The 27,554-nt window shown below is 44.0% G+C and overlaps 1 protein-coding gene and 1 non-coding gene across 3 annotated transcripts in view; both read right to left on the reverse strand.

Moving 5' to 3' along the window:
- The window catches only part of LOC145413858 (uncharacterized), a 121,587-nt gene that overhangs the window by 50,517 nt on the left and 43,516 nt on the right, over positions 1-27,554 (reverse strand). The window lies entirely within an intron of this gene.
- On the reverse strand, positions 12,840-12,959 carry LOC145413914 (5S ribosomal RNA). Its single transcript, XR_013899791.1, has one exon. It is a non-coding gene; the product is annotated as a 5S ribosomal RNA (ribosomal RNA).

The raw sequence follows: 27,554 nt of genomic DNA on the forward strand, positions 1-27,554 counted from the left end.
TATTACTGTCACTTTCCCCTATGATCATTTCCAGCACAGTGGAAGAAACTCAATGTGCTCAAAGGTGGATATCGTTTCCCAATTTCCCAACTGGAGGTTAGGTTAAATTATTAGGTACAGTTAAGCTAGGTTAGGCCAGGTTTAGTTAAACACTTAGAACAGTCCTTTCCGCCATTACGTTAACAAAATAAACAAGAATTGTCACACTGGAACAGCTAAAAACAACGGGGAAACAAATATAACAGGAAACATTTACTTACCAACCCAGAAACAATCAGAAAAATACAACAGACTATCAGGAAGAACTGATTTGGTTAAGTGTTTTTACTGCTTAAAGTAAAGTGTATGTTTATCCCCCTCAATGGCCTTGAGTTCAGAAATTTGCGTGCTCCCATGGTCGGCCTCAGGAACATTTTTTCAAAATTCTAAAATCAATTTCTTTTTCTTACATATGTGAAAAGACTCATCTGGCAGACCTGGCTTTTTTTTTTCCCCCCCTAAACCCATCCTGTGATTTGCTATGATTCGTGAAAGAAATAATAAAATTAGGACATGTGCTACATTAGCATGTAAACATCCGCGAAAACATCTGGGATGAAGCGAACTGTGAACGCCTGACTGCTTGGGATGGTGCAGTAGGATTGTGTAAACACACCAGTGACCTTTGTTCCCTTCCCAAAATTGCTCGCAGTTTTTTATAGCTTGCCCTAACTCAACGTCACTGACACCAGTACAGTAAAGCGTTGTTCAAGGCCGGCAGCTATGAAAGCGATAATGAAATACATTATTATTTGTATCAGTCCCCTCTCTTTCACACATACACATAAGAACAAACAAAAGAATGAGCAGGAAATGTACACTAACTTTACGGAGCAGAAATAACTGTGTTCAGTCGGTCCGAAATATATTGGGAAGAGCGATACCGAACGAAGAAAGTGGAACTAAATGCTAACCTACGAGAACATGTGGGATGAGAGAGTAATTTTTTCTGATTAGCAAACATTTTTGTTACATATCGTCCCCTAACTTTGTGAAACCCATAACTTTTCGCGTAAGCATACAGCCTAAAGACCTAACCAATTCAGTTCAAATTCCTCTTAGTTTGTCTTCTGTATTTTTCTGACAACTTTGAGGGTGGTATATTATCTTCTCTCGCTGAAAGAAGCTTACTCAAAATTAAGGTGCATATAACAAAAGCATGTAAACATCGGTGAAAACATCTGGAGTGAAGTGAACGCCTGACTGCTTGGGATGGTAGAATAGGGTTGTGTAAACATACCAGTGACCTTCGTTCCCTTCCCAAAATTGTTCGCAGTTTTTTATAGCTCGCCCTAACTTAATGTGACTGACACCGAAACAGTAAAGTGTTGTTCAAGGCCAGCAGCTATGAAGGGGGTTAATGGTATACATTATTGTTTGTATCAATACGCTTTCTTTTACACATACACCTAAGAAAGAACAAAAGAGTGAGCAGTAAATGTACACTTTAAGAAGCAGAAATAACTGTATGCTCAGTCGGTCCAAAATGTGCTGGGAGCAGTGATATCGAATGAAGAAGGTGGAACTAAATGCTGACTAAGAGTAATTTTTTTCTGCTTAGCAATTTGTTCCATTCTGTCCCCTAAAACTGTTAAACCCATAAATTTTTGTCTATGCATACAGCCTAAAGACTTCACCAATTCCATTGGTATTCATCTAGTTTGTTTTCTGTATTTTTCTATTTTGAGGGTGGTAAATTACCTTCTACTGCTGAAAGATTTCCTCCTTTATTATCATCACGCTCTTTAAGCTGTACCTACGATTGTTTCCGGCACAATGGAAGAAACTTACTCAACATACTAAAAAGTGGATTTCATTTCCCAATTTTCCAAATGGAACCCAGGTTAGGTTAGGTTAGGTTAAATTATTAGGTAGTTAAGCAAATTTAGGCTAGGTTAAGTTATCAGTCGCCTCACCAAACTCCACCCTACCACCCTTGTGGTCGAGTTGCAAGCAGGAGGTGTGGGTGGTGGCAGACTCACGCTCATTTACCTATGCCTCGCTCGGTAGCACCCAGATGTTTCCTGTTTAAACTAGAGCTATCGTACGGATAATTCTATGTATTACTGTACCACTGAACCACTTGGTCACGGCCCGGATATACCAAAAACTGGATAATCCGAACCTGGATAATCAAGCTTTCACTGTATATATATTACCTATGTATATATATATATATGTAATCCCTGTACTATCCAGACGCCCAATATCCGGACTCCCCACTTACCAGATATTTTGGGCCCGGGCCTTTGGAACCCAAAAATGGCCAATAAATGTTAAAAAAACAAACAAACAGACAAAATCTGACATTTTTTCAATTGTACTTTGAAATTAGCGCGCAGCGCCAAACAGCTGCGTTTATGGTTGCTGCTTGCTTCCCCCATCCCTCCCCAGTTACCACCTAACTGACATTCTGACTAGATGCTCATTCAATGGATGTCGCACATGCTCATTTTTGTGAATAAACAGTGAATAAACTGCAATACCTTGCCACTAGACCACATGGGAATTTACAGTGTTGTGCAGTTTTATGAAATTAGAATTCAAAGTGCAAAGATTAAGTACAGAGTGTAAACTGGCGGTTGAAACTGGCGTGATGCAATCAAGAACAGAATGTGCAGTGTTAAACAATTATAACTCACAGTGCAAATGATTAAGTGCAGCACAACACTTGATTATTGTACGTGCTTCAAGAGCATTTTCACCACTGCCAGAGCCTTAGAGGAGGCGGGTTAACCTTTGTAACAAACGGCCAGGGACGTGTTGTAAGTACCCTGTACACTGCTAAATATTTTCCGTACTTCTAATTCCTCATTCTCTGGTTGCTTTTCATTTATTTCAAACTTTCTGTCCCTTATTTGTGTGAATAGGTTCTTATATAGGTGCTATGCATGTCCGGTACAGAGTTATGTAGGTGGTTTTCTGAGTTACGTTGGGTTAGGATCCATAAGTACCAGTCCAGGAGGCAGGGGCCCACTATCCGGATGGACCCACTTTTTTCAGACATGCTTTTGGCTCTATTACATCGGATAGCGGAGGGATTACTGTGTATATACACATGGGGGGGAGGGGGGGGTGGCTCAATCGGTAGAGAGGCAGCCTGCGGTCCCATCAGACCCAGGTTCAAATCCCAACTGGGGCAGGGAACAGTTTAAGGATTTGAATTTCATGTAAAGCAGACTTTACCGATCTACCAGAAGACCGGCTGACATGTTGTAAAAATACCCCCGCTAATACCAGTACACCAGTCCTGTATGAGACAGCCCTAGCGTGAAGAGTAGACTGTAGCACCAGTCGAGCAGGGCAGTACTCCCAAGGTGGATGGAAAGCTGATGACAGGGAGAGCTGGAGCTCCCGTTTCATCAGCCCTCGGGACTAGGTCCTGACCATCCCCCTTAACTGAACTTTTTCAGTGTCTCAGTAACACAGAAAGTAGACCAGCATGCTCTCCAAAACAAGTTTCTCCAACTATCAACACCAAACTACATGCACAGTACACACCACACTCCTATTCAAAATTTTCAAAATGGCGTTGAATAACAGCCTCAGAGTCCCGGGGGGGGGGGGACCATAAATGCCCCCACCTTCAGCCCCTCTCCCGGTGACGACTCAAGGTGCCTGGAACCACTGTCTGACTTTCTTCTTCTTCATTTCTGCAACATTCGTGGCCTTTCCTCTAACTTTCGCTCTGTTGAGCACCACCTCTCCTTCTCTAAACCTCACCTTCTTTTCCTAACTGACACTCAGCTGTCTGAGGCAACTGACGGCAAACCCTTTTCTGTATCCTCCTACTTTCTCTATACTCATTTCAAAGCCAAAGGTGGCTGTTGTGTATACATACGCAACGACTTATCTTGCTCTCGTGTTCCTGAACCTGATTCTTCTGAATTCTCTACACTCTGGCTTCGGCTTTCCTGTCATTCTCTGACTAAATATATCTGTGCTGTTTACTTATCTCCTAATTCTACTGACTATCAAAAATTCTTAGACTATCTTACTTCTACGATGGAACACATTCTATCCATCTCTCCTTTCTCTGAAATCTCCATTCTTGGAGATTTCAATGTTCACCACCACCTTTGGCTCTCTTCTCCTTTCACTGATCCACCTGGTGAACAAGCCTACACCTTTTCTATCCTTAATGACCTAGAGCAGCTTGTACAGCACCCTACCCATATTCCTGACCGCCTTGGAGAGAGCTCCAACATACTTGATCTCTTCCTTACAACTAATCCTTCTGCTTACACTGTTGATCTTTTCTCTCCGTTGGGCTTCTCCGATCATAACCTTATCACCTTAACCTGTCCTATCGCTCCGGTACGGCCTGCGGACCCTCCAAAGAAACGTCGTCTGTGGCACTTTAGAGCTGCGGATTGGAAGGCCCTCAGGCAGTACTTCTTTGATTTTCCCTGGAATGATTATTGCTTTCATGGCAAGGAGCCATCTGGGTGTGCCTTGCGCATTACAGAGGTTATTCTCTCGGGCATGGAAGCATACATTCCTTTCTCATATCCTCTGACTAACGCAAAAAAGCCTTGGTTTAATCACGCTTGTTCTAATGCTGTCTGCAACAAGGAGAGGGCCTATAAAAGGTACCGGAGCCAACCCACCCCTGAATCACATCTTTTATACATTTCTGCCCGGAATCGTGCTAAGTCTGTTCTTCACTCTGCTAAAAATAATTTCATCTGTACAAAATGCTCTCAACTCTCCAACTCGAACTCTTCCCGCTCCTTCTGGCACCTTGCCAAAAACCTTTCTAACAACTTTACCCCATCATCCTTCCCTCGTCTGTTCTACTCTGATGGCTCTAGCTATTTCTTCTACTGATAAAGCAGATCTCTTTGCTGAGACTTTCTCCTCCAATTCCACCTTAGACGATTCCGGTGCTGTTCCTCCATCACTTCCCCCCTCTGACTTCCTCATGGCTAACATTAAAATGTCTTCAGCTGATGTATTTTCTGCTATTGCTGGCCTCAGTACTAATAAGGCATATGGGCCTGATGGAGTCCCTCCTGTTGTTCTCAAGAACTGTGCTTCTGTGCTTACACCCTGCCTAGGCAAACTCTTTCGCCTTTGTCTGTCAACTTGTACCTTTCCTTCTTGCTGGAAGTTTGCTCTCATTCAGCCAGTCCCAAAGAAGGGTGACCATTCCCAACCCTCTAACTATCGCCCAATTGCTTTAACATCCTGTATCTCAAAAGTTTTTGAGTCTATTCTTAATAGAAAAATTTTAAAGCATCTTTCCTATCACAACCTTCTTTCTGATCGTCAGTATGGGTTCCGTCAGGGACGCTCCACAGGCGATCTTCTCACCTACCTTTCAGACTCCTGGTCATCCTCCTTTCGGGACTTTGGCGAAAGCTTTGCCATTGGACTTGACATCTCAAAGGCTTTCGATCGAGTCTGGCATAAATCTTTAACCCGCGGCGTCCTGTCGATGTTCTTTAACGTCCACACGTTTTGTCACTGCCAATCCCGTCGACGTACATAAACGCGAAAAAATTGCAAGGTCCCTAATTTGCACAATTTTCAATTTTTGCGAGTGATTTTTGGTACGTATACACGTGACACCTTCCTCTACAAGATGCCAGGCAGGGACAATGCCTTACCCAGCATGACCTCCCCCTCCCCTGCATGCCATTGTCTCAGCAATTCACCTGTTATCAGTGACCTGGCCAGTATAGCCATGTCATGCCACGGTACGAAATTCAGGGCCAGAGTGATTCCCCAATCAATGACAATGTGGAGGACAAACTTTACATAGCATTAGAGGGAGAAACAGTTAGAAATGATGATCAAGTAATGTGGCAAAAAAAAGGTCAGGTATTAGTGAGTGAAACAATGCTTATAATGCCTATATTACTGCTTGAAAACCAATATACTCTCGTACTACATATAAATTCGTACCAAGTAAATAAATAAATACCGTTTATCCTCCCATAGAACTCGTTTTCTTTGGTGCCAGCCTGATAGAAAACCCAGAAAGGTAAGGAGGTACGCCTACCTGTATTGAGTACTTTAAACCTTTGGTGAGCGATTTCTCTATGAATTTTTGATGTTTCTCACCAAAACCGAAGGTTCGAGCCAAAAAAATTTTTTTTCCTAAAATGGTCGGGATTGGGGGTAGTCAGTGGTGGAAAAGTGGTCGGGATGGGGCGGGTTAATTTCAAAACTGCCCTCTTACTGTTTCTATCCTTCTTTCTGTGCCTTCATCTCTAGCTTCCTTTCTGGTCGTTCTATAGCCGCTGTTGTAGACGGCGATCGTTCTTCTCCTACATCTATTAACAGTGGTGTTCCTCAGGGCTCTGTCCTATCACCAACTCTCTTCCTTTTATTCATCAATGACCTTCTAAGCTGTACATCTAACCCTATCCACTCATACGCTGATGACTCCACCCTTCACCTTTCCATTCGATTCCCACAACGTCCATCTCAGCAGTTACTTCAACAGGCAAGGGATGTGGCTATGGCACACCTGATGTCTGACTTGGCTCATATCTCTGACTGGGGTAAAAATAATCTGGTTGTTTTTAATGCATCAAAGACTCAGTTTTTGCAACTATCAACCCGACAAAATCTTCCACAGGTATACCCACTTATGTTTAATAATACTCAACTTAATCCTACATCATCCTTGAACATGCTTGGGGTTTCATTTGCTCGGGACTTGTCTTGGAAAGATCATATTACATCTCTTGTAAAATCTGCTTCCAAGCGATTGGGTGTGCTAAGCCGACTCTGTTCCTTCTTTGCCTCTGCACAATTGTTGACTCTATACAGGGGTTTTATCCGCCCCTGTGTGGAGTACAACTCTCATGTGTGGGAAGGCTCCCTACATACAGCTCTTCTCAATAGGGTGGAGTCAAAAGCTTTTCGTCTCATTAACTCTCGCCCTCTTACTGACTCCCTTCAACCTCTGTCTCTTCGCCGCAATGTTGCATCTTTATCTCTTTTCTATCGCTACATCAATGGTCACTGTTCCTCTGAACTGTCTGCATGCATTCCTCCACTTCTACAACGGGCGCGTAGCACCCGCCTAGCAGCAAACTCTCACCCCTTTTCTGTCCAACTCTCTAATGCAAGAGTTAACCGTTACTCCCAGTCCTTCATTTATGCTACAGGTCAACTCTGGAACTGTCTCCCTCTGTCTGTATTTCCTGCTTCCTATGATCTCCAGTCTTTCAAATGCAGTGTGTCCAAGCATCTCGAAATTAATGGATCTTGAATTTGGCTCTCTCTTGTATTTTTTTTTTCTCCTGGAAGGAACAGTTTTGTGGGCTCATGGTCTTTGGTTCCTTCTCCCTCATTATAAAAAAAAAAAAAAAAAAAAAAAAAAAAAAAAAAAATCAATAAGGACGGTAGGTGTTAGCACCGAAGTGGTGACATGTATAGGTGTATAATATGCAGGAGGACGACTGTGCCTTGGAAGCAGGCTGTGAAGCCTATGCCCAGAGTCGAGCACAAAAAAAAAGTAAAACCTCAATATAACGAACATCAATAGACTGGAATTTGCTTCTATCAGACTTGAGGAGCTACCGGACTAAATTTCTAAATGTTGGAAAAAGTCTGATAAAGCCACAAGCGGTCCAGACTGCCTGACCACTTCAGCTATGTTCACCAAAATAAGGTAAATAAAAGACAAGTTTATCAGTGTACAGTACAGTCTTATTATATATATTATACCATTTGATTAATGTAGTTAAGTTATAACACAGTACAATACCACAACAGTCTAAAAACCGTTCATGCTATCTGGACTAATGTCTGATATGTCAGAAAAAGTCCAGGTTAGCAGGGGGAAGTCCGGATGTCACTTTTATCAGGATTTCGCATTTTTCGGAATGGTTTGGGCCCCAATTAGTCCGTTAAAGTGAGGTCTTACTGTATTTATACATACATATATATATATACTGTCTATATATATATATATATATATATATATATATATATATATAGATGTACGTGTATAGCAATCCCTCCAAGACCCGATGTAACAAAGCCTAAGTAATGTCCGGGACTTGGTTTTGTCTGGGACTTGGGAAAAATGCCCCTGGATAGGTACTTATAGACCCCAACCCAACCTAACTTTGAAAGCCACCTAAATAACCCCCTACTGGACATGCACAGCACCTATTTAAGACCCTATTCACACAAAAGGGGACAGAAACCACAAAATAAATGAAAAGGAACCAGAGAATGAGAAATTAGAAGTGAGTATGGAAAATATTTAGCAGTGTACAGGGTACTTACAGCATGTTTGTGACCGTCGCGAAGATTAACCCGCCTCCTCTATGGCTCTAACAGTGGTGAAGGTGCACTTGAAGCACATACAGTAATCCAGTGTTGTGCTGCAGTTAATCCTCTGCACTGTGAATTATAATTATTTAACACTGCACATTCTGTTCTTACTTACACCACGCCAGTGTTGCACTCTGCACTTAACCCTTTGCACTCTGAGGAGTAGACTGTAGCACCAGTCGAGCAGGGCAGTACTCCCGAGGTGGATGGAAAGCTGATGACAGGGAGTGCTGGAGCTCCCGTTTCATCAGCCCTCAGGACTAGTTCCTGACCATCCCCCTTTGCTGAACTTTTTCAGTGTCTCAGTTACACAGAGAGTAGGCCAGCATGCTCTCCAGTACAAATTTCTCTAACTATCTTCACCAAACTACATGCACAGTACACACTACACTTCCTATTCTAAATTCAACAAAAATGGCGTCTACTAATCAAGCCTCGGAGTCCCCAGGGGGGGGGGACCATAAATGCCCCCGCCATCTGCCCCTCTCCCGGTGACGACTCGAGGTGCCTGGAACTACTGTCTGACTCTCTTCTTCTTCATTTCTGCAACATTCGCGGCCTTTCATCTAACTTTCGCTCTGTTGAGCACCACCTCTCCTCCTCTAAACCTCACCTTCTTTTTCTGACGTAGACTCAGCTGTCTGAGGCAACCGACAGCAAACCCTTTTCTGTATCCTCCTACTTTCTCTATACTCATTTCAAAGCCAAAGGTGGCTGTTGTGTATACATACGCAACGACTTATCTTGCTCTCGTGTTCCTGAACCTGATTCTTCTGAATTCTCCACACTCTGGCTTCGGCTTTCCTGTCATTCTCTGACTAAATATATCTGTGCTGTTTACTTATCTCCTAATTCTACTGACTATCAAAAATTCTTCGACTATCTTACTTCTACGATGGAACACATTCTGTCCATTTCTCCTTTCTCTGAAATCTCCATTCTTGGAGATTTCAATGTTCACCACCACCTTTGGCTCTCCTCTCCTTTCACGGATCCACCTGGTGAACAAGCCTACATCTTTTCTATCCTTAATGACCTGGAGCAGCTTGTACAGCACCCTACCCGTATCCCTGACCGCCTTGGAGAGAGCTCCAACATACTTGACCTCTTCCTCACAACTAATCCTTCTGCTTACTCTGTTAATCTTTTCTCTCCGTTGGGCTCCTCCGATCACAACCTTATTACCTTAACCTGTCCTATCACTCCGGTACGGCCTGTGGACCCTCCAGGGAAACGTTGTCTGTGGCATTTTGGAGCCGCGAACTGGGAGGCCCTCAGACAGTACTTCTTTGATTTTCCCTGGAATGATTATTGCTTCCATGGCCGTGAGCCATCTGAGTGTGCCTTGCGCATTACGGAGGTTATTCTCTCGGGCATGGAAGTATACATTCCTTTCTCATATCCTCTGACTAACGCAAGAAAGCCTTGGTTTAATCATGCTTGTTCTAATGCTGTCCGCAACAAGGAGAAGGCCTACAAAAGGTACCGGAGCCAACCCACCCCTGAATCACATCATCTTTACGTTTCTGCCCGGAATCGTGCTAAGTCTGTTCTTCGCTCTACTAAAAATAATTTCATCCATACTAAATGCTCTCAACTCTCCAACTCGAATTCTTCCCGCTCCTTCTGGCACCTTGCCAAAAATCTTTCTAACAACTTTACCTCATCATCCTTCCCTCCTCTTTTCTACTCTGATGGTTCTGTAGCTATTTCTTCTACTGATAAAGCAGATCTCTTCGCACAGACTTTCTCCTCCAATTCCACCTTAGACGATTCCGGTGCTGTTCCTCCATCACTGGCCTCAGTACTAACAAGGCATATGGGCCTGATGGGGTCCCTCCTGTTGTTCTCAAGAACTGTGCTTCTGTGCTTACACCCTGCCTAGGCAAACTCTTTCGCCTTTGTCTGTCAACTTGTACCTTTCCTTCTTGCTGGAAGTTTGCTCTCATTCAGCCAGTCCCAAAGAAGGGTGACCACTCCCAACCCTCCAACTATCGTCCAATTGCTTTAACGTCCTGTATTTCAAAAGTTTTCGAGTCAATTCTTAATAGAAAAATTTTAAGGCATCTTTCCTATCACAACCTTCTTTCCGATCGTCAGTATGGGTTCCGTCAGGGATGCTCCACTGGCGATCTTCTCACCTACCTTTCAGACTCCTGGTCATCCTCCTTTCGGGACTTTGGCAAATGCTTTGCCATTGCACTAGACATCTCAAAGGCTTTCGATCGAGTCTGGCATAAATCTTTAATTTCCAAACTGCCCTCCTACGGTTTCTATCCTTCTATCTGTGCCTTCATCGCTAGCTTCCTTTCTGGTCGTTCTATAGCCGCTGTTGTAGACGGCCATCGTTCTTCTCCTAGATCTATCAACAGTGGTGTTCCTCAGGGCTCTGTCCTTTCACCAACTCTCTTCCTTTTATTCATCAATGATCTTCTAAGCTGTACATCTAACCCTATCCACTCATACGCTGATGACTCCATCCTTCACCTTTCCATTCGGTTCCCGCAACGCCCATCTCAACAGTTACTTCAAGAAACAAGGGATGAGGCTATGGCACACCTAATGTCTGACTTGGCTCGTATCGCTGACTGGGGTAAAATAATATGGTTGTCTTTAATGCATCTAAGACTCAGTTCTTACACCTAACAACCCAACAAAATCTTCCACAGGTATACCCATTAATGTTTAATAATATTCAGCTTAATCCTGCATCATCCTTGAACATGCTTGGGGTTTCATTTACTCGGGACTTATCTTGGAAAGACCATATTACATCTCTTGTAAAATCTGCTTCCAAGAGATTGGGTGTGCTAAGCCGACTCCGCTCTTTCTTTACCCCTGCACAATTGTTGACTCTATACAGAGGTTTTATCCGCCCCTGTGTGGAGTACAACTCTCATGTGTGGGGAGGCTCCCCACATACAGCTCTTCTCAATGGGGTGGAGTCAAAGGCTTTTCGTCTCATTAACTCTCCTCCTCTTACTGACTCCCTTCAACCTCTGTCTCTTCGCCGCACTGTTGCATCTTTATCTCTTTTTTATCGCTACTTTAATGGTCACTGCTCCTCTGAACTGTCTGCTTGCATTCCACCACCTCTACGACGGGCGCGTAGCACCCGTCTGGCAGCAAACTCTCATCCCTTTTCTGTCCAACTCTCTAATGCAAGAGTTAACCGTTACTCCCAGTCTTTCATTTATGCAACAGGTCAGCTCTGGAACTGTCTCCCTCTATCTGTATTTCCTGCTGCCTATGATCTCCAGTCTTTCAAACGCAGTGTGTCCAGGCATCTCAAAATGATCGGATCTTGAATTTGTCTCTCTATTGTATTTTGTTTTTCTCTTGGAGGGAACTGTTACTGCGGGCCATGGCCTTTGGTTCCTTCTTCCTCGCATTAAAAAAAAAAAAAAAAAAAAAAAAAAAAAAAAATCTGAATTCTAATTTCTTAACATTACACAGCACTGTAAATTCCCATGTGGTCTAGTGGTGAGGTATTGCAGTTTATTCACTGTCCACCACAAAGGCGAGCATGTGGGCAGCCATGGCGATGAGTGTGCAGTCACGACGGGAAGTGGGGAGGATGCAGGGGCGCTCTAGCGGACGTCGCTGGAACTAGGTACCAAAACACAGCTGTTCGTCACCGCACAGCAAATTTAGAGTAAGGATGAACGCATATCGGCTTTTTTTTCTCTCTCTCTCTCATTTTGATGTTTTTTGGCCATTTTTGGACCAAACCCCAAAATGTCCGGGACTTGCAGCGTCCAGGTCTTGAAGGGACTACGTGTATAAAAATATATATACATACATACACACACCCACATATATATATATATATATATATATATATATATACAGTAATCCCTCCACTATCCAATGTAATAGAGCCAAAGGCATGTCCGGAAAGTGGGCTCCTGGTTCTTGGACTGGTACTTAAGGACCCTAACCCAGCCTAACTTTGAAAGTCACCTAAATAACTCCCTACCGAATATGCATAGCACCTATTTAAACCTATTTAAGACCATATCCACACCAATAATGGACATAAAGCATGAAATAAATGAAAAGGAACCAAAGAATGAAGAATTAGGAGTGGCTGTACCTCAGCCAGGGTACATACAGTTCGTCTGTGGCTGCCTTCTCTGACATTGGAAGTGGTGAAAATGCTCGTGGAGCACGTACAGTAATCCAGTGTTGTGCTGCACTTAATTCTTTGCACTGAGTTATAAATGTTTAACACTGCACATTGTTCTTAACTCCACCACGCCAGTTTACCGCCAGTTTCAACCGCCAATTTGCACTCCACAGTTAATCCTTTGCACTCTAAATTCTAATTTCTTAACACTGCACAACACTGAAAATTCCTGTGTGGTCTAGTGGCGAGGTCATTCATTCATTCATTGCCAGACGCCATGTATCCCAGACGGGGTGGCCAAGGGCTTAGAGTTGATTGTTTTACAGGGAGGGGCACTAATCCTCCACCAACCCCACTTAACACGTAGGGATGCCAACAGCATCTGCTGTTCCCAGGCGGTCACCCATCCAAGTACTAACCAGACCCAACGTTGCTTAACTTCGCTGATCGGACGGGAAGCGGTGTACTCAACGTGGTATGGCCCGTTGGCATGGCAGTTTATTCACAAAAAATGAGCACGTGTGGCTATCGCGATAAGCATCTGCTCTCGATCAGAGTTAGGCTGTAACTGTTGATGATGGGGTAACAGAGTTGCCAGATCGCAACGGCCACATCACCAAACTCCTCAATTTTCATTACCAAATTTAACTTTTCATTACCAGATTTGTAAAGCTAGCATCTATTCTTCATTAATTATATATACAAGTGGAAATACATGAAATCACTCTCCTTATAATTAACAGCATGTTGATTATTTTCACGCTATGTAGGCTAGCAGATTAATCAGAGAGAGCAAACAATCCACCATCTCCATCTTGTGCATCCTCATACACATGAAAAATCCGTTTGGTATTGCATTATTCTGATTCATTACCAAACGAATTTTTCTTTACCAAAATGGCCCACATTTGGTAATGAAAAATACCAAATGACAACCCTGACAGAGGAGGGGGGAGGGGGGAGAAGGGAGGGAGGAAGGAAGGAGTGAAAGATCCATGGTGTAACAGCTGCTCGGCGCCGCACGGCAATTTCAAATTACGGATGGGAAAAAATTCTGATTTTGGGTTCCGAAGGTCCAGGCCCACAATATCCAGTAAGTGGGGTGTCCGGAAAGTGGGCGTCCGGAAAGTATGAGGATTACTGTATGTATGTATATATATATATATATACATATATATATATATATATATATATGGATGGATGTACAGTATTTCCATCCATCCACTCATCATCCAATCCTACATTTCCCCATGAGGAGTGTGGGAGCCCGGGGCTAGGCAGTTAGTCTCGACATTTGAGATGAAAGTGACCAGCCTCACTCATCTCTTAGTGCCATTACACAAGGAATCAATCCCAACCACCCCTTGGATATAAACCTTCAACAGCTCAATCCGATTGGAGCACAATAATTACCCACTAAACCACCAGGTGCCAAAATTTGGTTATATGGTTACCACCCAGCATAGTAAATGGCTTCCTGGTGTACAGGAAACCATTTGGCTTGGTGTAGAGTCACCCACAGGCAGAAGGAAAGGAAAGAATGAAGGAAAGAAAGACAGAAGAGGGAGCGTAAAGTCACCTGTAGGCAGAAGGACAAGGAAGGAATGAAGGAAAGACAGAAGAGGATGGAAGGAAAAACGGATGGATGAGAGAAAAGGGCAGACACCCGAGAGCAGCACTACATCGAGTGAGTGGATGGTGAGCGCCCCCACCTACTATATATATATATATATCTATCTATCTATCTATTGCCAGACGCCTCAATCCCGTTTGGGGTGGCCACAACCAAATTGCCTCCAAGTCGCCCTGTCCCCTGCCATTTGACTGCCCTGCTCCCAACTCACACCCCCCTCTCTCATATACCTCTCCACTCCATCCCTCCATCTCATCCTCGGCCTCCCCTTCCCTCTTCCCCCCTCCACCTCACTCACATACACTCTCTTCATCAGTCTTTCACCCTCCATCCTCTCCACATGGCCATACCACCTCAGTGTGTTCCTTATAACGGTTCCTATCACATCCACATCCACACCACAACACTCCTTTATATCCTCATTTGTCAGCCTGTCTCTCCATGTGACTCCACAGGCTCCTCTTAAATAACTCATTTCCACTGCTCTCACTCTTGACTTGTGTCCTTCCAACAACATCCAAGCTTCACTTCCATACGTTAGAGTTGGTATTACAATACTGTCATGTAGTAACTTTTTCACTTCCCAGTTTCTTATCACTGCTTTCAAAGAACCAGCAACCTTTCTTCCCTGCTGTACCCTTTCAAGCACTTCACCCTCCAAACCTCCATCCTTACTCATCACACTACCCAAGTACTTAAACGTACTCACATTTTCCAATTCCTCACCATCCAACCTCGCTGTTCATTCACTGACTTCACCTCTCTCAAAGACCATCACTTTACTCTTCCCTACGTTCACCTTTAGATTCAGTTTCTTACACACTCTCCCAAACTCATCCACCAAGCCTAGCAGCTCCCCTTCGTCTTCACTCAACAACACAGTATCATCTGCAAACAACAGTATAGGGAGTTTCCAAACACTATCCTCTCTCACCAGGGCCACTCCAACATCCACTACCCTACCTTGTACCTCTTTTATTACCCCAACCATGTACGGATTGAACAAACATGGAGACATGACACATCCCTGTTTCAATCCAACTTTCAAAGAGAAAAAATCACTTAGTTCACCATCCACACGCACTGCAGCCTTCGCACCATCATACATACTCTTCACAGCATATATACTGTATATATATGTATGTATTTAATATACAGGTAACTCGCACGGAACACGTGGGTTTCGTTCCTACCGTGCCATGTTAGGTGCGAAATCGCGTATATTTAAACTACTCCGTATTTTGCTCCCTAGACCCCCCAAATGTGTTGTTTTGCTGTTATCTGTCACTAGAAAGCACTTTAAGTGGTTAGAAGGTTTATTTAATGTTATAACTCACAAATACAGTACTCCTGAGCAAAACTTCAACACACAAATACTGTACGTAAACACAAGGAAACATTCCGACCCCGATCATAGGTAATCATATAAATCAGGTTAACTGGTACCAGTGCTTTAACTTACAAGTACATACCAGAACAGTACATATTTAACTTAGAAATGCAGTACTGTGATATCGAATGATTTCAGTACATAATCTGTTAGGAATGGCTGGAAAAAAAAAATGTTATGAATACATTTTCACCTTTTTGATATATGTTTATGGTAGTTTCGAGTTATTTTTTACGTTATCGTTGTGCCCATGCTTGGAAAAGGGAGCGAAAGAGTTGAATTTTCAGTCCTAAATGAGAAAACTGCACGTCCTCCAAGGCTAGACTCTGCCACGGGAGAATAAAGTGGAGGGTCAGTCCGATTAGCAATACGGAAGTTGTGTCACAACTTCCAGCTCCCACACCACGAGAATGGCTAAAAATAGAATCGTAATGCAGTTTCAGAACTAACAATAAGTCTAATTATTACGAATACAGATACAAAGCAGAAATAAATACCTTTACAGACATGGAAAACTTATTTCTTCCGCCATAACATGTTCATCTTTCTCTATCATTTTACGTTCATCTTTATCATTTTACCTTGTTATTTTCGCAATATATATTGCTGTCTCGTAAACAGGGTGGTTGTTTGTGTTTTGCAAGGGAGGAAAAAGGTTGTATTTTCTGTCTGGGTCGAGATAATGGGTGTAACTATGTGTGGGTAGGCATGGCCACGAGCGAAAAAATCGTACATCCACTCATCACGATAGCCGGTGGTGAACTGACAGTCTGACAGATGATACATGAGAGGGTGAAGTCAAGGTCATGTCCCAGATTTTCGTTCACTTCCCGAAAGTTGTCACAGTTTTCTACAAGTTGCAAACCATTACAGCAAACCTGAGCAAATAGGTAAAGATACCAAGACAAAAATGTATTTTTCTCTTATTATAAGTCTTTAACGAACAAACAAACAAAAAAGGCAATATTCCGACGCCGATCATGGGTAATCATATAAATCAGGTTAACTGGTTACAAGGCTTTATTTAATGCTTTAATTGCTTACAAGTACATTCCAGAACAGTAAATATTTAACTTACAAATACAGTACTGTAGAAAAGCTGTACAGTAAGAGTTTAACGAACAAACAAAAAAGGCAATATTCCGACGCCGATCATGGGTAATCATATAATTCGGGTTATCTGGTTACAAGGCTTTATTTAATTATTTAACTTTATTTAAGTGCTTACAAGTACAGTACATACGAGAACAGTAAATATTTAACTTACAAATACTGAACAGCACTGTGGAAAAAACGAACAAATAAAAAAGGCAATATTCTGACGCCTATCAGGTAAACTGGTTATAAGAATTTATTTCTTGCTTTAACGTTATTTAATAGTACTTTAAGTTGCACATAAACTTACCAGAACAGTACAGTACTGTACATATTTAACTTACAAATACTGTGCTACTGTACTCGGGAATGTCTCACTCACTGAATAATTTCCCGCCTAGATCGTCACGTAATCAAAACAAACCGCGCGCTGCGGTGACGTTCGAGGATTTGATCTTTCAAAGGCCTCTCCTGCGTTAATTTGTAGTTTTCATAATGTTTTTTTAATCTTACGTTGTCTTATATGTATCCCAGCCCTTACTGTGTATAATTGCGAGCGCGTTCCGTGAGATCGTGTTCCGTGCGAGTTACCTGTATATATATATATATATATACAGTACCCTCGCGTCCAACACGCGTTAGTCCAGCACGATTCGAGTCCAGCACGGTGAGCAATTGATTAGTATTATTTAATACAATTTAATTACTGCAACACGAGTGTGTTAGCATAACACGCACAGAGCTCCGAGAAGTGGGCCAAATCCGCGGAGTTCACTCTAGCACGATCACCCCCGGTCCAACACGGCCATACAGGACATTCCCATGACGATAGCCGATGAAAAACTTCTGATCAAGTAGCCTTCCCCGCCCGCTATCATGACGTGATCGTGATGCCGCCCAATTAAAAACGCTTCTGGTGTCACATGATGTTTTGTTTACATTTCTCCCGCCACAGAGCCACTCAGTTGCATAATTGCATTGGAAGGTGCATTTTTCTTGCTGCATTTTCTGCCCTTGTTACTGCATTTTACCCTGCTCACGATGCCTAGGAAGCCTTCTGAGAACCCCAAGAAACGTAGGCACCTCCCTCAGGCCACCAAGCTAGAAAGCATCGAGAGGAAGAAGAAAGGGGAGAGGAAAGTTGACATTGCCAAGGCCTACGACATGAATGAAGCCAACGTGATCATAATAAAAAACTAAGACAAGATCCTGGCAGCCGAAAGCTATCACACGGCACTTCTTACCAGGTTTGCCGAGGATACGATGGTAAATCAGAACGGTAACGTGGTAAAATTGCCGACAATACCACGGGCATTTGGAATTCATCTGGATGGATTCCTGCCGAGATACGACTGGCAAAACAGTGTGACCAAAACCCAGGCGACTCGACAGAGAATGTATTGTACTATAGCATTGAACATTTAGCCTGACACTGAATACATATTAATATTTTAGAATAAATATCAATCATTTTGAAACCCTTCTCATCGGCGTGCATACCAGTTTATAAACAAAGTTGCTTCTCCTTATTCTCTGCCGAGTCAGCGACAGCGATCACTTTCCACAGTCACGAGACGGGGCTCTGGCAACAGTGTGAGAAGCGTGCACTTTCCCGAGGATTACAGTGCTAGGACAGGCAGAAGCAGGACCTTCCATGGCTGTGGACGAAGATAGTGATTCTGAGTGTGATTTCGAAGGATTTATGAGGGAGGTTGAGGAGGAGCAACAGCCATTACCCGCTAGTGACGCCAGCAGCCATCCTCCGGGGACCCAGTAGGACTAACTACAGCCTTGGATACCACCTTCCATTCCCAGCAAGCCCACCAACACTATCCTAAAAGGTTAGTTATCATTCATAGCACAGTACCATTTATTATAATTACAATAGTACCAATATATGTATAAGTACAGTATATGGAAGGTATTTAGGGTGACTTTTCCGGGGGTTGCTGACATAATTCATTTTTCCCCATAAGCTCTATTGTTAGTCCAACACATTTTTGGTTCAACACGTGACCCACGCATGACAATATTACCGTGCTGGACGCGAGGGTACTGTATATATATATATATATATATATATATACTGTATATACAGTAATTTCTTAAATAACGCGAGGGTTATGTTCCTGGAGAGGTCGCATTATCTAAAAACGCATTATTTAAACATAATTTTCCCATAAGAAACAATGGTAATATTGGGGGTTACGTTCCTGGACTCTGGGAAAGTCTACCCAGTTGGGAAGTTATGCTACTCTAAACTTAAAAGCAACAATATTAATTTGAAAGAAAATCAACGTAAAAAACAAAACAGTATATCTGGGGGGAAGTAAACAACATTTGAGCCCTAGTTGGGCTGAAGCAGTTTATTTCTCCCCAAATACATACAGTACTGTTTTCGTTTTTTACGTGGATTTTCTTTCAATTTTGTTTCTTTCATGGCAATGTGAAAATTCCTCAACATTATTAATGCATTAGTAGGTCATACAAACAATACAGTAAAAGCAACATTTTAATTACAGTAAGTAGGTCACAAACAATAACAATACACAGCATCGCTTCATCTACGCATCATTCATCGTCTTCTGCTGTCCCTCACCCCGCTCCCCCACCTCCAGCCCTCCCCCACCTCCCGCCGCTCCACCTCCTCGCTCAGCTGTCCTGATATGTAAAGACTTAATTTGCCATAATGAAACAGATACAATATGTATATATACAGTAATCCCTCAAATATCCGACGTGATAGAGCCATAGGCATGTTAGGATAGTGGTTCTATCCGGATATTGGGCCACAGCCTTCTGGACTTGTACTTATGGCCCCTAACTCAGAAAAACACCTATACAACTCCCTCTGGACATGAATAGCACCTATTTAAGACCCAAGTTACACCAATAAGGGACATAAAAGACTGAAATAAATGCAAAAGAAACATAAAATGAGGTTTTTGAGGTAGGTTCATACAATATTAAACATTCTGGGTACTTAGAAGTCTCTGGCTCCTGGACTGGTAGTTATGGACCCAAACCTAGCCTAACTCAGAAAAACACCTCCCTACTGCACATGCATAGCACCTAAGACACAACATATTCACACCAATAAGGGACATAAAAGAGTGAAATGAGGTGTTTGAGGTAAGTATAGTATGGAAAACACAGTAAAGTACAGTATGAAACATTCTGCCTACTTGCAGCAAGTCCATGGCCATCTCGATGAATAACCGCCTCCTCTCAGACTCTGACAGTAAGAAGGATTTCCTGAAGCACTTGCAGTACGCTGTTCATAAAGTCTTGCACTGAACTTAGTCATTCGCACTCAGAAGTCCATTCTCTTCACACTGCGCACTCTTTGTCTTACTTATGCTCCATTGTAACTTAATAAGTGTTGCACTCTGCACTTTAAGTCTTTCCAGTCATAAAACCAATTTCAAAACAAATCACAAGTGTATTTACGTTAAATTTTGTCCAAAAATTTTGTCTTTTCACTCAAATTTCTACTTTCTTTACAATACTGTATGCACTGCTTTTCTTTCACTGTACAACACTAAATTCCCGTGTGGTCTAGTGGAGAAGTTCTTGCCGTTTAATCACTGTCAGAGTCTGAGAGTATCGCTGGCAGGTGACCTAGGGGTGCGTCGCTGGGTCGTGGTGATGGCGTAACCACTGCAGACGACTCTGAAGATAGACGCAAACTCACGTCGAGCGGTGACTCCACCGTGGCTGATGTGCTGGGCTGTGGCTCGGAGCATGAGGGCCTGTCTTGGGGAGGCAACGGAGTGGAGCCAGGGCTGGGCACAGCGGGGGTCACAGGCCTGAAAAAGCTGTCAATCACTGATTGACGCAAGGAACGACGATTCTGACGATTTATGATGTGCTGCCTGAAAGCACGCACTTCCTCCACAAGTCCCAAGGTCCCCATCTCCCTGTCGCAGTCCGGGTGTTCCAGGTAGTCCAGAACGAACTCTAGGTGTTCCCGGAGTGCGCTCAGCTTGGGGATGGCTGGAGTTGTGTCAAGCTGAGAGGAGTCCGCATCATCGTCGGAATCTTCAAGCTGGGTACTGACACCTGAAACTGAAGATGCGATCTCGATATCAGACAGGGTCTGATACCCAGGATCGCCCTCGTCATCATCCAACCACTCACGCACTTCGTCCACATCAACATCTTCGCCATGCGTAGGTAGACGTGCATGGAAGTCATCCACGTCGAAACCTAGGAAATCGTACTCCGCATCCATTCCGAGAAGCAGACGAGACCAACCATTTTCTAGAGTCTTGACAGGGATTTCCTTCTGTGCACTGGCCCAGTTGTAGATTGCAGACTTGATGTTGTAGTGGCAAAGGTTTTCCAAAGTCTGCTGGCCTCGCGTGTCCCGTTCCTCCCTGCGCTCGTTTTCGTCCTCGAGAACAACCATCACCTCGTCCAGGAACTTCCGTCGGTATAGGCGCTTCGTTGCCACGATCACTCTTTGGTCCATTGGTTGGATGAAAGCAGTAGTATTAGGTAGCAGAAACATGCACCTAATGCGGCCATTCTCAGCCACCAAGTCCTTGTCACACGGGTGGGCAGGTGCATTGTCGAGGAGAAGGAGGGCCTTTACCTGGTCGCATGGGATTCCCAGTTTCTCAGTCTGGTAATGTATGACCTCCTTGACGAAATGGCGGTGGAACCAGTCTTTGAAGATCTGGGCTGTGAACCATGCCTTCAAAGAATGGTACCAGATGACAGGAAGGACATCCATCACCCCACGAAGACACCGAGGCTGCTTTGCACGGCCAACAATAACGGGCTTAAGCCGGTGCATGCCGTTAGCATTGGCACAACACAAAGCAGATATCTGTTGCTTGGAGAGCTTGTGGCCAGGTACACGCTTCTCCATCTCCTCGGCTATAGTGTTCATTGGCAAAGAGCAATAGAATAAACCAGTTTCGTCAGTGTTGTAGACCTGACCGAGAATGAGGCCCTCCCTGTCGATCAAGCCCTTCACCTTGTGCCGAAATTCGTCAACTCCATCCTCGTTAGCGTCTAAAGCTTCGCCATGAGACTTACGGTTGGTAAGGCCATGTCATAACTTAAACGCGAAGAGCCAACCCTCGGATGCCTTGAAGTCTAGGGCATCGTGATGCCTTGCGAACTTCTCAGCAGCAGCCTTCAGCTCCGTACCACGTACCATCACACCAGCAGCACGTTGCTGTCAATACCAAATCAATGTGGAGCGGTCGACTTCAGCAATCTTGGGAGTAAACATCACCTTCCTCTCCACGTTGCGTTTGCTTTTCGACGAGAGAAGTCAGCCGTGTACTTCATGAGTTTGTCTCGGGATCTCTTAATATCAAACAACTCACGGAGGATGCGTGAGGAAGACCATCCCGCATCTACTTTCTCCAATATCTCTCGCTTCTTCTCCAGAGTCAGAACCACTCTCTTCCTCTTCTCAGGCGGCGGGGCCATCATCACACACACGAAGGAGAGGCACGAGAGCAGGAGTGCCTGCAGTAGGTAAGGCACCACCACAAAAGCGAGCACGTGGGCGGCCATGACGACGAGCGTGCACACACAAGAGATGGGCGGTAAGTGGGGAGGATTAAGGGCCCTCTAGCGGACGTCAGAAGAATGACGGGCCACAACAAAGCTGTCCTGCGCCCCTCGCGCCAAGTTCAAATTACGGGCAGGCTCCCCCCCCCCCCCCCGAATTTTTTGCGGTTTTCGGACCATTTTGGGAATATTGGACCCCGGGACGATTATGTCTGGTTAGTGGGGATGTCTGGATAGTGGGCATCCGGATATTAGAGGGATTACTGTGTATATATATATATATTGTCAACGTTACCTAGTGGCAGACTTATAAGGGGAGGCATGACGGGGGTTCCGCTGGCATAGATCATGGGTCGAGGGCCAGATGGGGCTCGAGCCTGTGCTAGAGGGTACAGGGCATTGTGGTTCCCAGGCTGCTGCTTCCGTCCAATAGAGAGGGGCCCGAACCTGGGAGCAGCGCCCCAGGAGGATGCCCTATCAGTGGGTGTATAATGACAGGATAGTTGCAGTGCCAAGGTGCGCTTGGAGGGTGTTCCTGCAGCTGTCCTGGCAGGGTGCCCCGAGGCCACTACCACAGCCACTGGTAAGCTGGTGGGCTATGGGTCCCAGATCCATTGCCTGGACCTGGGACTGTGCAGTGAGTGGGGCCTGTGGTGTGTCTATCCCCCTTTATTAATACTGAATATGACAAAATACAAGAATAAGTCTCAAAGCAAGTCTGAGGACAATAAATCACCCACGGGGATGAGGGTGGGTTCATGGAATATGGGAAGTTTGAGGGGAAGAATGGGGGAAGTCATTGAGACATTCAGTAGGAGGTGGGTGGATGTGGCGTGTTTGCAGGAAGTCCGGTACAGGGGTGGATCAGCCAGAAAGATTGTTGGGAAGAACTGTTGCTATAAGTTGTTTTGGTAGGGGGGGGCACACGGATATGGAGGTGTTGGTGTGATGGTTGCAGAGAAATGGGTGGAATATGTTATGAGAGTAAGCGATAGGATATTGGTAGTGAAAATTCTGTTAGGTAGAAAGATAGCAATTATATTGGCATATGCTCCACAGGCAGGATTGGATGACGCAGAGAAAGATAGATTTTGGGATGATTTAATACGTGTAGTGGGTGGTATGTGGGATGATGAGATAGTGGTTTGGGGAGGGGACTTACATGGTCATGTAGGTGAAGCAGCACAAGGTTATGTAGGGGTACATGGGGGATGTGCGTATGGTATAAGGAATGTAGAAGGGGAAAGGATACACGAGTTTGGGGAGGCAGCAGACATGATTGTGTGCAAAACATATTTTAGGAATAGAGACAGTAGGTTAATTACGTATGAGTCTGGGGGAAACAGCAGTCAGATAGATTATTTTCTGGTTAGGAGGGATGATAGGAGGTTAGTGAGGGATGTTAAAGTTATAGGAAGTGAGGGGTGTGTGCAGCAGCACAAACTATTGATTTGTGATATGGCGCTTAAAGAAAGCGTGATGGAAAAGAGGAGTTATGTACCTAGGAGGAAAATATGGAAGCTAAAAAACCAAGTAGTAAGGGATGCCTCCTACTGCGAGTTGTGGAGAGTTGTGGCTGACCAGGGAGCTGTAGACAGAGGCGTTAATGAACAGTACAGAGCCCTCAAGAACACTCTCTTGAGAGTTACTGATGTAACATGCGGTTGGACAAGAGGACCACCAAAACATAAAGTAGCCTGGTGGTGGGATGAGGGTGTAGAAGCTGCAGTTAAGGAAAAAAGAAGGCTTTTCCGGGAATGGAAGAAGGGTGGTAGCAAAGAGGAATATTTGGCTGCCAAGTGTGGGGCTAGAAGAGAGGTATACAAGGCCAAGTCTGAGTCACAGAGACTTTTACTTGATAACCTAAATCATGGGGAAAGGAAAAATATGATATTTAGGGTGGCAGGTTAGGTGAAGAGAGATAATCGGGATATTATAGGTGAGCAGTGTGTGAAGAATGATGAAGGTAAGGTAATTGTGAACAGTGAGGATATTAAAGATGCATGGAGAGAGCATTATAACCGGTTGTTGAATGAGGAGTATGACTGGGACAGGGAAGTTTTGGAGCCAGCAGATCCAGTGTTTGGCCCTTGGCCTTTGATTGATGCTGCTACTGTGAGTGAGGCAATAGGCAGGATGAAGGTGGGGAAGGCAGCAGGTGTGTTTGGGTTGACTGCTGAAATGTTGAAGGCCTCAGCCGATATAGGGGTGAAGTTAGTCACTGACCTGATAAATAGGATTATTTATGAGTGTGTTGTCCCAGATGATTGGCTGAAAAGTGTAATTGTAAATTTGTATAAAGGGAAGGGTGATGCTCTGTAAAGAGGAAATTATAGAGGTATAAAGCTTTTAGATCAGATAATGAAAGTAATGGAGAGAGTTTTAGAAGGTATGATTAGAGAAAGAGTGAATATTGATGAGATGCAGTTTGGGTTTATGCCAGGTAGGGAGACCACTGATGCCATATTCATTGTTTGACAGCTTCAGGAAAAATATATTGGTAGGAGAAGAGATCTTTATTTTGTTTTTGTTGATTTGGAAAAGGCCTTTGACAGAGTCCCTAGAGAAGTGGTGAAGTGGGCAATGAGAAAGCATGGTTTGGAGGAGTGACTGGTTAGGGTGGTTATGGCTATGTATGTGGGTGCTCACACCCAGATAAGAGTGAATGGATATTTGAGTGATGAGTTTTCCGTGAATGTTGGTGTGCATCAGGGGTCAGTTTTGAGTCCCATGTTGTTTATCATGGTACCTGAAGCCCTTTCATGTGACTTTAGAAACGGACTCCAGTGGGAGTTGTTGTATGCTGATAATTTGGTGTTGATTGCAGAGAACAAAAGGGAGGCAGAGGAAAGGTTTAGGAAGTGGAGAGATGGTATGGGGCACAAGGGCTTAAGGGTAAACGTGGATAAAACAAAAGTGATGATATCTAGAGTTGGTGGCGGTACTGTCAAAGATGGGGGAGAATGATTAGGTGGATGTGTAGTGCGTCCAAGGTCTGCGGGGGGGGGGCCTGGGTTTACGATGGAAGTGTTGAGAGGTAGGATGGGACTGGAGTGTATTGGTGTTGTGATGAGGAGAGGTAGATTGTGGTGGTTTGGACATGTGGAGAGGATAGAGGATGATAATTGGGTGAAGAAGGCGAGAAGTGTTAATATTGGGGGTGAGGTTGTGAGGGGTAGACTGAGAAAGACATGGGACGAGGTCATTAAGTGTGACTCAGGGTTAAGGGACTGAACAGGGAGGCTGCAATGGATCGTGCAGCATGGAGAGCCGCCATTAGGTGACCAAGGCCGATGCATGCAAGCATGTTGGAGCCTTTAAAAACGAAAACGAATATATATATATACTGTATATATATATATATATATATATATATATATATATATATATATATATATACAGATGATACTGTGTTGTTAAGTGAAGACAAAGGGGAGCTGCAAGGCTTGGTGGATGAGTTTGGGTGAGTGTGTAAGAAACGGAATCTAAAGGTGAATGTTGGAAAGAGTAAAGTGATGATCTCTTGAGACAGGTGAAGTCAGTGAATGTACAGTGAGGTTGGATGGTGAGGAACTGGAAAATGTGAGTACATTTAAGTACTTGGGTAGTGTGATGAGTAAGGATGGAGGTTTGGAGGGTGAAGTGCTTGAAAGGGTACAGCAGGGAAGAAAGGTTGCTGGTTCCTTGAAAGCAGTGATATGAAACAGAGAAGTGAGCATGGAAGTGAAAAAGTCACTACATGACAGTACGGTGATACCAACTCTAACGTATGGAAGTGAAGCTTGGACGTTGTTGGAAGATCACAAGGCAAGAATGAAAGCAGTGGAAATGAGTTATTTAAGAGGAGCCTGTGGAGTCACATGGAGAGACAGGCTGACAAATGAGGATATAAAGGATTGTTGTGGTGTGGATGTGGATGTGATAGGATGCGTTAAGAGGAATACAATGAGGTGGTTTGGCCATGTGGAGAGGATGGAGGTGAAAGACTGACGAAGAGAGTGTATGTGAGTGAGATGGAGGGGGTGAGAGGGAGGGGGAGGCCGAGGATGAGATGAAGGGATGGGGTGGAGAGGTATATGAGAGAGGGGGGTGTGAGTTGGGAGCAGGACAGTGAAATGGCGGGGGACAGGGCGACATGGAGGTGATTTGTTTGTGGCCACCCCAAACGGGACTGAGGCGTCTGGCAATAGATAGATAGATAGCTTGTATTATCACAACCACTATCTATATACCTAGGCTGCTTCCCCCAAAAGAAGGGAGGTAGCCGAGACAGGACGACACATTCCCAATTTACTCATCCACACACACACATTCATTCACATCTTAGCCCCAAGGGGAGAAGGGACAGATCCTCATCACGCCACACCACACGAGGGTCAACTGTGCAATGCAATCAGCGACATCCGCGGCAGGGCCCGTCAGCAGAGCTGGTTTACTCCTGCCACATTATAATCGACCCATCCCCTTACCCACACCTGACCATATCAGCTGATCAGACCAAATGCGGGAGATACCCCTCAGGGCTGTGTGGCCTGCATCATCATGTATTCATTCACAATTTCTCTCCAATTATTCCTATCACATGCAGCCACTCTTCCTTGCTCAACAGAGATCCCTCTCACATCCAACACTCTCTTCACACTGTCCATCCATCCTATTCGTGGTCTTCTTCTCAGCCTTACACCTCTCGCATCTGATCCACGCTAGGAAACATATTTACAGTGCTGTACGCTTGTACCATAAATGTAAGAGCATGCTCTCGAGCATGTAAAAAATTATGTACAAAATTGTGATTGCCTTACTATAACACACAACGTAACTTATTCCCGTCAGTGATTATTAAAAACATGAATGATCAACAGTCAGAATTAGCTGGTTACACCTGCTCAAAAGCAATGTACAACAGGAATCATAAAATTCGGATCTTACTTATCTTACATCAGTTTATCAAATTGTCAAGATATTCTCATTGCCAGACCTTATCCTTCTTACTTGGCATCTTCCTGTATATTGCATATGACACTTTGAAATTCTCTTATGCATTATATGTATCTTTCAAACAACACCAAAGTGTTATCAGTAACACATAATATTATAACATGAGTGTAAGAGACCAAATAAATAATTAACGAAGAGGTTTTACAAAACTTTGGAAAGGTGGGGGGATTGCACTTGTGGCGCACTAATTTATACCCCCAATGGGATCAAAGAACTATGCTTTGGGGCCATATTCGTGCAAGCTCAGGAGGCTTTCTATGACCTGTTTCTAATATATAATTCAGCTTAAGTTACCTTAACCCTTTCAGTCAATGGACAAATTCTTCATCATATTCTTGCCTCCTCCATATGTTTCTATTCAGCTTAGGGGAAACCATTCGACATGGAGTGGTTAGATATTGCCTCCATTAACCTCCTCACTCGAAAAACTCTTTCCA

This window comes from Coenobita brevimanus, chromosome 97, assembly GCF_032717465.1.
Source record: "Coenobita brevimanus isolate Jiangsu-jjx chromosome 97, ASM3271746v2, whole genome shotgun sequence".
Classification (NCBI taxonomy): Eukaryota; Metazoa; Arthropoda; class Malacostraca; order Decapoda; family Coenobitidae; genus Coenobita; species Coenobita brevimanus.